General features: G+C 41.6%; 13 non-coding genes across 13 annotated transcripts; all 13 read right to left on the minus strand.

Moving 5' to 3' along the window:
- Positions 1-7,776: 7,776 nt before the first annotated feature.
- Positions 7,777-7,848, minus strand: trnac-gca (transfer RNA cysteine (anticodon GCA)). The gene has a single exon. It is a non-coding gene; the product is annotated as a tRNA-Cys (tRNA).
- A 637-nt stretch (positions 7,849-8,485) lies between these two features.
- On the minus strand, positions 8,486-8,557 carry trnac-gca (transfer RNA cysteine (anticodon GCA)). Its single transcript has one exon. It is a non-coding gene; the product is annotated as a tRNA-Cys (tRNA).
- Positions 8,558-9,659: 1,102 nt separating this feature from the next.
- On the minus strand, positions 9,660-9,731 carry trnac-gca (transfer RNA cysteine (anticodon GCA)). The gene has a single exon. It is a non-coding gene; the product is annotated as a tRNA-Cys (tRNA).
- Positions 9,732-9,918: 187 nt separating this feature from the next.
- On the minus strand, positions 9,919-9,990 carry trnac-gca (transfer RNA cysteine (anticodon GCA)). The gene has a single exon. It is a non-coding gene; the product is annotated as a tRNA-Cys (tRNA).
- Positions 9,991-10,263: 273 nt separating this feature from the next.
- On the minus strand, positions 10,264-10,335 carry trnac-gca (transfer RNA cysteine (anticodon GCA)). Its single transcript has one exon. It is a non-coding gene; the product is annotated as a tRNA-Cys (tRNA).
- A 1,102-nt stretch (positions 10,336-11,437) lies between these two features.
- On the minus strand, positions 11,438-11,509 carry trnac-gca (transfer RNA cysteine (anticodon GCA)). The gene has a single exon. It is a non-coding gene; the product is annotated as a tRNA-Cys (tRNA).
- A 187-nt stretch (positions 11,510-11,696) lies between these two features.
- Positions 11,697-11,768, minus strand: trnac-gca (transfer RNA cysteine (anticodon GCA)). The gene has a single exon. It is a non-coding gene; the product is annotated as a tRNA-Cys (tRNA).
- A 273-nt stretch (positions 11,769-12,041) lies between these two features.
- trnac-gca (transfer RNA cysteine (anticodon GCA)) lies at positions 12,042-12,113 on the minus strand. Its single transcript has one exon. It is a non-coding gene; the product is annotated as a tRNA-Cys (tRNA).
- A 638-nt stretch (positions 12,114-12,751) lies between these two features.
- On the minus strand, positions 12,752-12,823 carry trnac-gca (transfer RNA cysteine (anticodon GCA)). The gene has a single exon. It is a non-coding gene; the product is annotated as a tRNA-Cys (tRNA).
- Positions 12,824-13,460: 637 nt separating this feature from the next.
- Positions 13,461-13,532, minus strand: trnac-gca (transfer RNA cysteine (anticodon GCA)). The gene has a single exon. It is a non-coding gene; the product is annotated as a tRNA-Cys (tRNA).
- Positions 13,533-13,719: 187 nt separating this feature from the next.
- trnac-gca (transfer RNA cysteine (anticodon GCA)) lies at positions 13,720-13,791 on the minus strand. The gene has a single exon. It is a non-coding gene; the product is annotated as a tRNA-Cys (tRNA).
- Positions 13,792-14,064: 273 nt separating this feature from the next.
- trnac-gca (transfer RNA cysteine (anticodon GCA)) lies at positions 14,065-14,136 on the minus strand. The gene has a single exon. It is a non-coding gene; the product is annotated as a tRNA-Cys (tRNA).
- A 638-nt stretch (positions 14,137-14,774) lies between these two features.
- On the minus strand, positions 14,775-14,846 carry trnac-gca (transfer RNA cysteine (anticodon GCA)). The gene has a single exon. It is a non-coding gene; the product is annotated as a tRNA-Cys (tRNA).
- Between the last annotated feature and the right edge of the window lie 269 nt (positions 14,847-15,115).

Raw genomic sequence — 15,115 nt, forward strand, 5'->3', positions numbered from 1 at the left:
CAAAAAATCTACAGGCAGTTTTCAGTCATTCCCGGGCCACATCTCTTCCTCCGCATTGACCATTCGATTGCAGCATAGAACTTCTTCGTGGTACCACTCCTCCTCGCAGGAGGCTCTATTCTGTCTCTATTCCCGAGCTTAAGGCTCTGGAGAAATATCTCTCAGAATCGTTAGACGCGGGCACTATGGTTCCCTCCACCTCTCCTGCGGGGGCTGGGTTCTTTTTTGTGAAGAAGAAGGATGGCACGTTGCGCCCCTGCATAGACTACAGAGGCTTGAATGACATAACGGTTAAGAACCGGTATCCGTTACCCCTTATGTCATCTGCTTTTGAAATCCTGCAGGGGGTACAATACTTCACAAAACTGGACCTTCGCAATGCCTATCACCTTGTACGTATTAGGGAGGGTGACGAGTGGAAGACGCCGTTTAATACAACTCTTGGGCACTTTTAATATCGTGTTCTCCTGTTTGGGCTAGTTAACGCCCCGTCACTACCAGCTGAGCTATCGAACGGGCAAAGTGCTAGAAAAAACCTCGACATATCAGGGTTTTGTAGCTCTACTGCTTGCCAAAAAGTCACTTCTGGTGCAGGAAGATGTGCTGGATTTTTGAGAAGGGGAGCAAAAGGGAGCATGCGTTCCCATATCGTGTGTCGAACCTGGCCGCCTGGGTGAAAACCAGGATTTTTTTTTTTTTTTTAAAGAAAATTCAATCAATAAAATACAATAGATTAAACACAATCAATAGAAAATACAGAACATTTTCTTTACACATCTGTACATTACACATATTTCCTTTACATAGTTAATTCCCAGTATTTATACGATTAAAAATGGCTTCTGTCTCATATAGCCTTGTTATTTGTACACGCTGTGACTATACAGATCACAACATGTAAATAGGAAAATGTTTGCATTATTTTGTCACTTATTGGGATTACTATGCTAACAGTATCCATTTACATCCAGTCTTTGTGCTAAGCTAGGCTAAAGGTGGGTGCGTCAAATAGCACTTACAGAACGCACAGAAATGAAAAAGGTATGTATGGACTTATCTAACTCTGGGGGATACTGTGAATAAGCTAAAGTCCCAAAAAGTTGGAGTGTTCCTTTAACACATACTCCTCATTCTTCAAAACCTCTGTATTTAAAACCCATACCCCCGGCCCTGTTTTCATTTAACTCCAGTCTACTTGCATAAAAAGTGGTTTATGGTCACTTAAGCTTGACTCTTCATATATAATATTACCAATAAAGTCTTCAATGTTCCTTGTACATAAAATAAAATCAATTTTACACATAAAATTCCCTACCTAATTGCCTCCTTGAATATTCTTTCTTTTTTCATTTCTTTCTCTCCATACATCAATTATATTATTTTCTTCCATTAATAACTTCAGTTCTTTCTTCCTTTATCATTTTTAAAAACCATTCCATCGCCCATTTCTAATTTACTGAAAACGGTATTAAAATCACCCATCATAATAACATATAATAAAATATATAAAAACATGCATAAAACCTATAAACTCAGTCCATCTCCTCCAAACCCTTTAGCAGCTCATATTTATTTGTACACTCAATACCATCTTCTTTAAGCAGGCAGTTTTTCACAAGTTCATCAAACAACCGCAGTAAGAATATTTCATCAAGCACGGTGAGTAATGGCTTCGCCTACTATAATTATTGGCACCTCTTGCCACATGTACAGTTTATCTATCTCTGTCACTGATGAGGGATTCACATGTGATAAATGCAGGGAAATAGTCAGGCTGACAGAGAAGATTTCAGAATTAGAGACACGCATCCAAACTTTAATTGAGGACAGTAAGAATGTTAGGGCTCTAGATACGGCTTTGGATGCGTCTAGCTCAGGGACTCCTGTACATTGTCCGGTTCCGGCAACAGAGACCCTGCAGCAGGGCAACTGGGTGACGGTGAGGCAGCGTAGTCGTGGGTCAAAACACCGCTCTTCTGTTCCGATCAAAAGATTAAACAGGTTCTCCCCACTCAGTGATGCACCCACTGAGAAACCTGATGAAAGTGCTCTAGTTATTGGTGATTCTATTGTACGGAACGTGAATATAGAGACACCAGCCACCATAGTCAAATGTTTACCGGGAGCCAGAGCGCCTGACATCTTGGCAAATTTAAAAGTGCTGGCTAATGCTAAACGTAAATACAGTAAGATTGTTATTCATGCCGGCACTAATGCCAGTCGGAGATCACTAAAAATAACTTTAAAGAGGTGTGTGAACTTGCAAGCACGATGTCAGACACTGTAATATGCTTTGGTCCCCTCCCTGCTTACCGTGGTGACGAGATGCATAGCAGATTGTCATCACTCAATGGCTGGATGTCTAAGTGGTGCCCACAGAATAACATAGGTTTCATAGACAATTGGACGAGCTTTTGGGGCAGACCTGACCTGTTTAAAAGAGATGGTCTTCATCCCTCCTGGGGTGGCGCCACTCTTCTGTCTAGAAATATGGCACATAGTCTTAGTGTTTATTCTTGACTAACTGGGGCCCAGGTCAGGAAGCAGACAGACTGGCTAAACCGACCGTCTGCTAGCTGCCTCCCGTCACAGAGGTCAGTTAATTCTCAGCACATAGAGACTCTTTCACCTAGATATCATAGAGACTGTGTCTGTTCCCAGAACTAGAAAATACAAAAAAAGTCCAAACCAAGATAAGGTTAACAATTTAATTGAGGTTCAACAAATAAAAAACAAATGCAATATGGATGAACAAATGATAAAGATTGGCTTATTGAATATCAGATCAATTTCTACGAAAACACTTTTTGTAAATAATATGATAACTGATCATAATATAGATGTGCTCTGTTTGACAGAAACTTGGCTAAAACCTGATGATTACATTATTTTAAATGAGTCCACCCCCCAAGATTACTGTTATAAACATGAGCCGCGTCTAAAAGGCAAAGGGGGAAGTAATGGTGCTTCATATAACATTATCCAGAGAAACCAATGTTAATGATAAATCCCCTGTTATGTTTGTACTGGCTACTGTATACAGGCCACCAGGGCACCATACAGACTTTATTAAAGAGTTTGGTGATTTTACATCCGAGTTAGTTCTGGCTGCAGATAAAGTTTTAATAGTTGGTGATTTTAATATCCATGTCGATAATGAAAAAGATGCATTGGGATCAGCATTTATAGACATTCTGAACTCTATTGGTGTTAGACAACATGTTTCAGGACCTACTCATTGTCGAAATCATACTCTAGATTTAATACTGTCACATGGAATTGATGTTGATAGTGTTGAAATTATTCAGCCAAGTGATGATATCTCAGATCATTATTTAGTTCTGTGTAAACTTCATATAGCCAAAATTGTAAATTCTACTTCTTGCTACAAGTATCGAAGAACCATCACTTCTACCACAAAAGACTGCTTTTTAAGTTATCTTCCTGATGTATCCAAATTCCTTAGCATATCCAAAACCTCAGAACAACTTGATGATGTAACAGAAACTATGGACTCTCTCTTTTCTAGCACTTTAAATACAGTTGCTCCTTTACGCTTAAGGAAGGTTAAGGAAAACAGTTTGACACCATGGTATAATGAGCATACTCGCACCCTAAAGAGAGCAGCCCGAAAAATGGAGCGCAGCTGGAGGAAAACAAAACTAGAGGTATTTCGTATTGCTTGGCGGGAAAGTAGCATATCCTATAGAAAAGCATTAAAAACTGCTAGATCTGATTACTTTTCTTCTCTTTTAGAAGAAAACAAACATAACCCCAGGTATTTATTCAATACAGTGGCTAAATTAACGACAAATAAAGCCTCAACAAGTGTTGACATTTCCCAACCCCACAACAGTAATGACTTTATGAACTACTTTACTTCTAAAATCGATACTATTAGAGATAAAATTGCAACCATTCAGCCGTCAGCTACATTATCACATCAGACAGTGCACTATAGACCCCCTGAGGAACAGTTCCACTCATTCTCTACTATAGGAGAGGAAGAATTGTATAAACTTGTTAAATCATCTAAACCAACAACATGTATGTTAGACCCTATACCATCTAAGCTCCTAAAAGAGGTGCTTCCAGAAGTCATAGGTCCTCTTCTGACTATTATTAATTCCTCATTGTCATTAGGATATGTCCCCAAAGCCTTCAAACTGGCTGTTATTAAGCCTCTCATAAAAAAACCACAACTTGACCTCAGAGAACTTGTTAATTATAGACCAATCTCGAATCTCCCTTTTCTGTCCAAGATACTAGAAAAGGTGGTATCCTCACAATTATATTCCTTCTTAGAGAAAAATGGTATATGTGAGGATTTCCAGTCAGGATTTAGACCGTATCATAGTACTGAGACTGCTCTCCTTAGAAATACAAATGATCTGCTCTTATCATCTGATCTTGGGTGTATCTCTCTATTAGTTTTATTGGATCTTAGTGCTGCGTTTGACACAATTGACCACAACATTCTTTTGCATAGACTTGAACACTTTGTTGGCATCAGTGGAAGTGCATTAGCATGGTTTAAATTTTACTTATATGACCGCCATCAGTTCGTAGCAGTGAATGAAGATGTATCATATCGATCACAAGTGCAGTATGGAGTACCTCGAGGCTCAGTACTAGGGCCGCTACTCTTCACGCTTTATATGTTACCCTTGGGAGATATCATCAGGAAACATGGTGTTAGCTTTCACTGTTATGCTGATGATACTCAGCTCTATATTTCCTCGCAGCCCGGTGAAACACACCAATTTGAAAAACTAATGGAATGCATAGTCGATATAAAAAATTGGATGACAAGTAATTTCTTACTGCTAAATTCAGAAAAAACAGAGGTGTTAATCATAGGGCCTAAAAACTCTGCTTGTAATAACCTAGAACACTGTCTAAGACTTGATGGTTGCTCTGTCAATTCTTCGTCATCAATTAGGAACCTAGGTGTGCTACTTGATCGCAATCTATGCTCTCAATGTCAAATGCAGAAATGTTAATCCATGCATTTATGACTTCAAGGTTAGATTATTGTAATGCTTTATTGGGTGGTTGTTCTGCACGCTTGGTAAACAAACTACAGCTAGTCCAAAATGCAGCAGCAAGAGTTCTTACTAGAACCAGGAAGTATGACCATATTAGCCCGGTCCTTTCCACACTGCACTGGCTCCCTATCAAACATCGTATAGATTTTAAAATATTGCTTATTACTTATAAAGCCCTGAATGGTTTAGCACCTCAGTATTTGAATGAGCTCCTTTTACATTATACTCCTCTACGTCCGCTACGTTCTCAAAACTCAGGCAATTTGATAATACCTGGAATATCAAAATCAACTGCGGGCGGCAGATCCTTTTCCTATTTGGCGCCTAAACTCTGGAATAACCTACCTAACATTGTTCGGGAGGCAGACACACTCTTGCAGTTTAAATCTAGATTAAAGACCCATCTCTTTAACCTGGCATACACATAACATACTAATATGCTTTTAATATCCAAATCCGTTAAAGGATTTTTAGGCTGCATTAATTAGGTAAACCGGAACCGGAAACACTTCACATAACACCGTACTTTCTAAATCTTTAGAAGAATGGCATCTATGCTAATATTTGTCTGTTTCTCTCTTGTTCCGAGGTCACCGTGGCCACCAGATCCAGTCTGTATCCAGACCAGATGGTGGATCAGCACCTAGAAAGGACCTCTACTGCCCTGAAAGACAGCGGAGACCAGGACAACTAGAGCCCCAGATACAGATCCCCTGTAAAGACCTTGTCTCAGAGGACCACCAGGACAAGACCACAGGAAACAGATGATTCTTCTGCACAATCTGACTTTGCTGCAGCCTGGAATTGAACTACTGGTTTTGTCTGGTCAGAGGAGAACTGGCCCCCCAACTGAGCCTGGTTTCTCCCAAGGTTTTTTTCTCCATTCTGTCACCGATGGAGTTTCGGTTCCTTGCCGCTGTCGCCTCTGGCTTGCTTAGTTGGGGTCACTTCATCTACAGCGATATCATTGACTTGATTGCAAATAAATGCACAGACACTATTTAAACTGAACAGAGATGACATCACTGAAATCACTGATGAACTGCCTTTAACTATCATTTTGCATTATTGAGACACTGTTTTCCAAATGAATGTTGTTCAGTGCTTTGACACAATGTATTTTGTTTAAAGCACTATATAAATAAAGGTGATTGATTGATTGATTTAAGCACTCTTTTTCTTGCAGTATCTAGATTGGGTATTACCTTTACAGATCTTCTTCTTTTCAATGATTTCCCCTGCGTCTCCTCATTTTCTTTTCCTTGTTCACACTCTTTTGTAGCAGAAAGATTCTCATTACTCTCATCATTAAGGTCCACAGCGTCCATCTCCTTTTTCATACTGTCACATCCATCTGTGTCCATAAAATTTCATTCTTTTGTGCATCACTCAATACTTTATTCCTTTTTTCATCCAGTTCCACAGTATCCAAAGCATTTTGCAGGCTGTCAGTCAAATACATCTTTATCCAAATTCCTCCAACCCATTGTGTTTGTATGATCTTTTTGTTACACTCTTTCTGTTGTTCTGTATTCTTATTTGATTCCAGTCCTTTATCTCGTACTCTTTCTCCCTCGTCTCGCTGCTCGTTGTTTCGTTCATGCACCTGCCCGCTCACCTGCTGCTCCTCCTCCTCCTCCTCACCCTGCATCCAACACTCACACTTATTTAAAACCAAATTGCAATCTGGGCACGTAACAGCGTTGCAATTTCTTGCGAAGTGCCTTCTCTCCTCACATTTATAGCATTTGAACTCCGGGCCGTCCTTCACCACATGGTCTGGGCTCATGCACAGCCTACAAGTCTTCACCTGATGGCTGTGCATCACCCGAAAGTATTGTGGACCCTCTGCCATTTCTATTTTTTTGCTGTAAGGGAGGGAGGCCACCTCCTTGGGGAACCGCGCCTTTACATATCTCGTCCCATCCTCAATGCTGGTGCCCGGATAAACACGCCGCTTTATTTTTGAAATTTGGGAAACCCCCTGATCCTCCAGTTCTTCATCAGCAAGTTAGACGGGCAGATGCATGAAAGAGACAACATAGTCTCTGTTTTGAAGTTTCTTTATATCACAGTTCACTCCTTTTATCAACAATCCCTCAGTCAGTTTATCACAAGTTTCTTCTTTTCCATTGTCAGCTCGTATTCTTTTCCTTGTCTTGGCCTTAGTGCCAAGATTTCCCCATATCCACATTTGTCCATCACTGCTTTAATAATATCCACAGCCCTCACCTCACTTACATTCTCCACATTCACAATCACAGTTGCCTCCTTTAAGTATTTCCTTTCACCAAATGTATCTCTTGCATCCTGATGTTTTTGCTCGTTGTTGATACTCCAGTCCAGTGTTGTTTGCCATGCGTCTCTCTCCAGCCAGTCGTGTCGTTTGCCATGCGTCTCTCTCCAGCCGGTTCAGTGTGGTTTGCCATGCATCTCTCTCCAACCAGTCCAGTGTCGTTTGCCATATGTCTCTCTCCAGTCAGTGAGAACCGGGGACCTCTTGATCTGCAGTCAAATGCTCTACCACTGAGCTATACCCCCACACACTCCCTGGATCATAGCCACACACAAGATGACAGACTCACTTTTGGATAAGGATTTTGGATATGAAAAGAATGCCAGATACAAAAAAATTACCTAGCGAGAGGATGTGCCACTGAGATATAATCTCATACAGAACCTTACTATATAGATAAGCTTGCACTTAATCCTAATCTGCCAAATCCAGAGGGGGCACCCGGATTTGAACCGGGGACCTCTTGATCTGCAGTCAAATGCTCTACCACTGAGCTATACCCCCACATATTTAAAGAAACATGCTCTTTCATTGAGCCACACCCCCACAGACTTCTGTGCTTAGAGCCAAAGATTAAGTTAGATCCTACGATTCAACAAAATCAAACATTGATTGCTTCACTTGAACTCAAGTCTTTGGTTACTCCAAATCAGAATCAACAACTCTACAACTCAAAACCTCCAAATAAGACAAGTCCAAAGGGGGCATCCAGATTTGAAATGTGTATGGCTTGATTACAGACTCAAATAGTTTATAATCACATACAGAATCTTTCTATGTAGACATGTTTGCGCTTATTCCTAATTTGCCAAATCCAAAGGGGCACCCGCATCTGCAGTCAAATGCTCTACCACTGAGCTATACCCCCACATCTTTGGAGAAACATGCTCTTTCATTGAGCCACACCCCCACAGACTTCTGTGCTTAGAGCCAAAGATTAAGTTAGATCCTACGATTCAACAATATCAAACATTGACTGCTTCACTTGAAGTCAAGTCTTTGGTTACTCCAAATCAGAATCAACAACTCTACAACTCAAAACCTCCAAATAAGACAAGTCCAAAGGGGGCACCCAGATTATCCCTGCCGTACAGTATGAGCACAAAAAGGCAGGAAGATATTCCTTATCTGCCAAATCCATAGGGGGCACCCAGATTTGAACCGGGGACCTCTTGATCTGCAGTCAAATGCTCTACCACTGAGCTATACCCCCACATCTTTAAAGAAACATGCTCTTTCATTGAGCCACAACCCCACAGACTTCTGTGCTTAGAGCCACAGATTAAGTTAGATCCTATGATTCAACAATATCAAACATTGACTGCTTCACTTGAACTCAAGTCTTTGGTGACTCCAAATCAGAATCAACAACTCTACAACTCAAAACCTCCAAATAAGACAAGTCCAAAGGGGGCACCCAGATTTGAAGTGTGGATGGCTTGATTACAGACTCAAATGGTTTATAATCACATACAGAATCTTTCTATGTAGACATGTTTGCACTTATTCCTAATTTGCCAAATCCAAAGGGGCACACGGATCTGCAGTCAAATGCTCTACCACTGAGCTATACCCCCACATCTTTGAAGAAACATGCACTTTCATTGAGCCATACCCCCACAGACTTCTGTGCTTAGAGCCACAGATTAAGTTAGATCCTACGATTCAACAATTTCAAACATTGACTGCTTCACTGTAAACTCAAGTCTTTGGTTACTCCAAATCAGAATCAACAACTCTACAACTCAAAACCTCCAAATAAGACAAGTCCAAAGGGGGCACCCAGATTTGAAATGTGGATGGCTTGATTACAGACTCAATTTGAACTCATGTCGTTGATTATGTCAAGCAAGCCAGATCCAAAATGTAGACCTATTGATCTGCAGACAAATGATCTGTCGTTGAGCTATAACCCCGTACTGCATGAGCACAAACCACAAAAATGAACTTATGTCAAGGATTTGTTTATTCCTAATATGCCAAGCCCAAATTAGGCACATGGAATGAACCTGGGACCTCTTGATCTGCAATCAAACGCCGTGCCATTGAGATATTACCCCGTACAGCAGGGATAGGCAACTGCAGTCCTGGAGGGCCACTATCCTGCAGAGATTCGCTTCAGCCCTCATGAAAACTCACCTGCCTGTATCTATCTAGTAATCCCGAAAACACTGATTGCCTTGTCCCAGTGAGTTTAATTAGGGTTGGAGCTAAACTCTGCAGGGCAGTGGCCCTCCAGGACCGAAGTTGCTTATCCCTGCCGTACAGTATGAGCACTAAAAGGCAGGAAGATATTCCTAATCTGCCAAATCCATAGGGGGCACCCGGATTTGAACCGGGGACCTCTTGATCTGCAGTCAAATGCTCTACCACTGAGCTATACCCCCACACATTACCTGGGTCATAGCCACACACAAGATGACAGACTCACTTTTGGATAAGGATTTTGGATATGAAAAGAATGCCAGATACAAAAAAATTACCTAGCGAGAGGATGTGCCACTGAGGTATAATCACATACAGAATCTTACTACATAGATAAGCATGCACTTAATCCTAATCTGCCAAATCCAGAGGGGGCACCCGGATTTGAACCGGGGACCTCTTGATCTGCAGTCAAATGCTCTACCACTGAGCTATACCCCCACATCTTTAAAGAAACATGCTCTTTCATTGAGCCACACCACCACAGACTTCTGTGCTTAGAGCCAAAGATTAAGTTAGATCCTACGATTCAACAATATCAAACATTGACTGCTTCACTTGAACTCAAGTCTTTGGTTACTCCAAATCAGAATCAACAACTCTACAACTCAAAACCTCCAAATAAGACAAGTCCAAAGGGGGCACCCAAATTATCCCTGCCGTACAGTATGAGCACAAAAAGGCAGGAAGATATTCCTAATCTGCCAAATCCATAGGGGGCACCCGGATTTGAACCGGGGACCTCTTGATCTGCAGTCAAATGCTCTACCACTGAGCTATACCCCCACATCTTTAAAGAAACATGCTCTTTCATTGAGCAACACCCCCACAGACTTCTGTGCTTAGAGCCAAAGATTAAGTTAGATCCTACGATTCAACAATATCAAACATTGACTGCTTCACTTGAACTCAAGTCTTTGGTTACTCCAAATCAGAATCAACAACTCTACAACTCAAAACCTCCAAATAAGACAAGTCCAAAGGGGGCACCCAGATTTGAAATGTGGATGGCTTGATTACAGACTCAAATGGTTTATAATCACATACAGAATCTTTCTATGTAGACATGTTTGCACTTATTCCTAATTTGCCAAATCCAAAGGGGCACCCGGATCTGCAGTCAAATGCTCTACCACTGAGCTATACCCCCACATCTTTGAAGAAACATGCTCTTTCATTGAGCCATACCCCCACAGACTTCTGTGCTTAGAGCCACAGATTAAGTTAGATCCTACGATTCAACAATATCAAACATTGACTGCTTCACTGTAAACTCAAGTCTTTGGTTACTCCAAATCAGAATCAACAACTCTACAACTCAAAACCTCCAAATAAGACAAGTCCAAAGGGGGCACCCAGATTTGAAATGTGGATGGCTTGATTACAGACTCAATTTGAACTCATGTCGTTGATTATGTCAAGCAAGCCAGATCCAAAATGTAGACCTATTGATCTGCAGACAAATGCTCTGTCTTTGAGCTATAACCCCGTACTGCATGAGCACAAACCACAAAAGTGAACTTATGTCAAGGATTTGTTTATTCCTAATATGCCAAGCCCAAATTAGGCACATGGAATGAACCTGGGACCTCTTGATCTGCAATCAAACGCCGTGCCATTGAGATATTACCCCGTACAGCAGGGATAGGCAACTGCAGTCCTGGAGGGCCACTATCCTGCAGAGATTCGCTTCAGCCCTCATGAAAACTCACCTGCCTGTATCTATCTAGTAATCCCGAAAACACTGATTGCCTTGTCCCAGTGAGTTTAATTAGGGTTGGAGCTAAACTCTGCAGGGCAGTGGCCCTCCAGGACCGAAGTTGCTTATCCCTGCCGTACAGTATGAGCACTAAAAGGCAGGAAGATATTCCTAATCTGCCAAATCCATAGGGGGCACCCGGATTTGAACCGGGGACCTCTTGATCTGCAGTCAAATGCTCTACCACTGAGCTATACCCCCACACACTACCTGGATTATAGCCACACACAAGATGACAGACTCACTTTTGGATAAGGATTTTGGATATGAAAAGAATGCCAGATACAAAAAAATTACCTAGCGAGAGGATGTGACACTGAGGTATAATCACATACAGAATCTTACTATATAGATAAGCATGCACTTAATCCTAATCTGTCAAATCCAGAGGGGGCACCCGGATTTGAACCGAGGACCTCTTGATCTGCAGTCAAATGCTCTACCACTGAGCTATACCCCCACATCTTTAAAGAAACATGCTCTTTCATTGAGCGACACCACCACAGACTTCTGTGCTTAGAGCCAAAGATTAAGTTAGATCCTACGATTCAACAATATCAAACATTGACTGCTTCACTTGAACTCAAGTCTTTGGTTACTCCAAATCAGAATCAACAACTCTACAACTCAAAACCTCCAAATAAGACAAGTCCAAAGGGGGCACCCAAATTATCCCTGCCGTACAGTATGAGCACAAAAAGGCAGGAAGATATTCCTAATCTGCCAAATCCAGAGGGGGCACCCGGATTTGAACCAGGGACCTCTTGATCTGCAGTCAAATGCTCTACCACTGAGCTATACCCCCACATATTTAAAGAAACATGCTCTTTCATTGAGCCACACCACCACAGACTTCTGTGCTTAGAGCCAAAGATTAAGTTAGATCCTACGATTCAACAATATCAAACATTGACTGCTTCACTTGAACTCAAGTCTTTGGTTACTCCAAATCAGAATCAACAACTCTACAACTCAAAACCTCCAAATAAGACAAGTCCAAAGGGGGCACCCAGATTTGAAATGTGGATGGCTTGATTACAGACTCAAATGGTTTATAATCACATACAGAATCTTTCTATGTAGATATGTTTGCACTTATTCCTAATTTGCCAAATCCAAAGGGCCACCCGGATCTGCAGTCAAATGCTCTACCACTGAGCTATACCCCCACATCTTTGAAGAAACATGCTCTTTCATTGAGCCATACCCCCACAGACTTCTGTGCTTAGAGCCACAGATTAAGTTAGATCCTACGATTCAACAATATCAAACATTGACTGCTTCACTGTAAACTCAAGTCTTTGGTTACTCCAAATCAGAATCAACAACTCTACAACTCAAAACCTCCAAATAAGACAAGTCCAAAGGGGGCACCCAAATTATCCCTGCCGTACAGTATGAGCACAAAAAGGCAGGAAGATATTCCTAATCTACCAAATCCAGAGGGGGCACCCGGATTTGAACCAGGGACCTCTTGATCTGCAGTCAAATGCTCTACCACTGAGCTATACCCCCAGATATTTAAAGAAACATGCTCTTTCATTGAGCCACACCACCACAGACTTCTGTGCTTAGAGCCAAAGATTAAGTTAGATCCTACGATTCAACAATATCAAACATTGACTGCTTCACTTGAACTCAAGTCTTTGGTTACTCCAAATCAGAATCAACAACTCTACAACTCAAAACCTCCAAATAAGACAAGTCCAAAGGGGGCACCCAGATTTGAAATGTGGATGGCTTGATTACAGACTCAAATGGTTTATAATCACATACAGAATCTTTCTATGTAGACATGTTTGCACTTATTCCTAATTTGCCAAATCCAAAGGGCCACCCGGATCTGCAGTCAAATGCTCTACCACTGAGCTATACCCCCACATCTTTGAAGAAACATGCTCTTTCATTGAGCCATACCCCCACAGACTTCTGTGCTTAGAGCCACAGATTAAGTTAGATCCTACGATTCAACAATATCAAACATTGACTGCTTCACTTGAACTCAAGTCTTTGGTTACTCCAAATCAGAATCAACAACTCTACAACTCAAAACCTCCAAATAAGACAAGTCCAAAGGGGGCACCCAAAGTATCCCTGCCGTACAGTATGAGCACAAAAAGGCAGGAAGATATTCCTAATCTGCCAAATCCATAGGGGGCACCCGGATTTGAACTGGGGACCTCTTGATCTGCAGTCAAATGCTCTACCACTGAGCTATACCCCCACACATTACCTGGGTCATAGCCACACACAAGATGACAGACTCACTTTTGGATAAGGATTTTGGATATGAAAAGAATGCCAGATACAAAAAAATTACCTAGCGAGAGGATGTGCCACTGAGGTATAATCACATACAGAATCTTACTACATAGATAAGCATGCACTTAATCCTAATCTGCCAAATCCAGAGGGGGCACCCGGATTTGAACCGGGGACCTCTTGATCTGCAGTCAAATGCTCTACCACTGAGCTATACCCCCACATCTTTAAAGAAACATGCTCTTTCATTGAGCCACACCACCACAGACTTCTGTGCTTAGAGCCAAAGATTAAGTTAGATCCTACGATTCAACAATATCAAACATTGACTGCTTCACTTGAACTCAAGTCTTTGGTTACTCCAAATCAGAATCAACAACTCTACAACTCAAAACCTCCAAATAAGACAAGTCCAAAGGGGGCACCCAAATTATCCCTGCCGTACAGTATGAGCACAAAAAGGCAGGAAGATATTCCTAATCTGCCAAATCCATAGGGGGCACCCGGATTTGAACCGGGGACCTCTTGATCTGCAGTCAAATGCTCTACCACTGAGCTATACCCCCACATCTTTAAAGAAACATGCTCTTTCATTGAGCAACACCCCCACAGACTTCTGTGCTTAGAGCCAAAGATCAAGTTAGATCCTACGATTCAACAATATCAAACATTGACTGCTTCACTTGAACTCAAGTCTTTGGTTACTCCAAATCAGAATCAACAACTCTACAACTCAAAACCTCCAAATAAGACAAGTCCAAAGGGGGCACCCAGATTTGAAATGTGGATGGCTTGATTACAGACTCAAATGGTTTATAATCACATACAGAATCTTTCTATGTAGACATGTTTGCACTTATTCCTAATTTGCCAAATCCAAAGGGGCACCCGGATCTGCAGTCAAATGCTCTACCACTGAGCTATACCCCCACATCTTTGAAGAAACATGCTCTTTCATTGAGCCATACCCCCACAGACTTCTGTGCTTAGAGCCACAGATTAAGTTAGATCCTACGATTCAACAATATCAAACATTGACTGCTTCACTGTAAACTCAAGTCTCTGGTTACTCCAAATCAGAATCAACAACTCTACAACTCAAAACCTCCAAATAAGACAAGTCCAAAGGGGGCACCCAAATTATCCCTGCCGTACAGTATGAGCACAAAAAGGCAGGAAGATATTCCTAATCTGCCAAATCCAGAGGGGGCACCCGGATTTGAACCGGGGACCTCTTGATCTGCAGTCAAATGCTCTACCACTGAGCTATACCCCCACATATTTAAAGAAACATGCTCTTTCATTGAGCCACACCACCACAGACTTCTGTGCTTAGAGCCAAAGATTAAGTTAGATCCTACGATTCAACAATATCAAACATTGACTGCTTCACTTGAACTCAAGTCTTTGGTTACTCCAAATCAGAATCAACAACTCTACAACTCAAAACCTCCAAATAAGACAAGTCCAAAGGGGGCACCCAGATTTGAAATGTGGATGGCTTGATTACAGACTCAAATGGTTTATAATCACATACAGAATCTT

The sequence above is a fragment of the Carassius gibelio genome, chromosome A11 (assembly GCF_023724105.1).
Source record: "Carassius gibelio isolate Cgi1373 ecotype wild population from Czech Republic chromosome A11, carGib1.2-hapl.c, whole genome shotgun sequence".
In the NCBI taxonomy this organism is placed as follows: Eukaryota; Metazoa; Chordata; class Actinopteri; order Cypriniformes; family Cyprinidae; genus Carassius; species Carassius gibelio.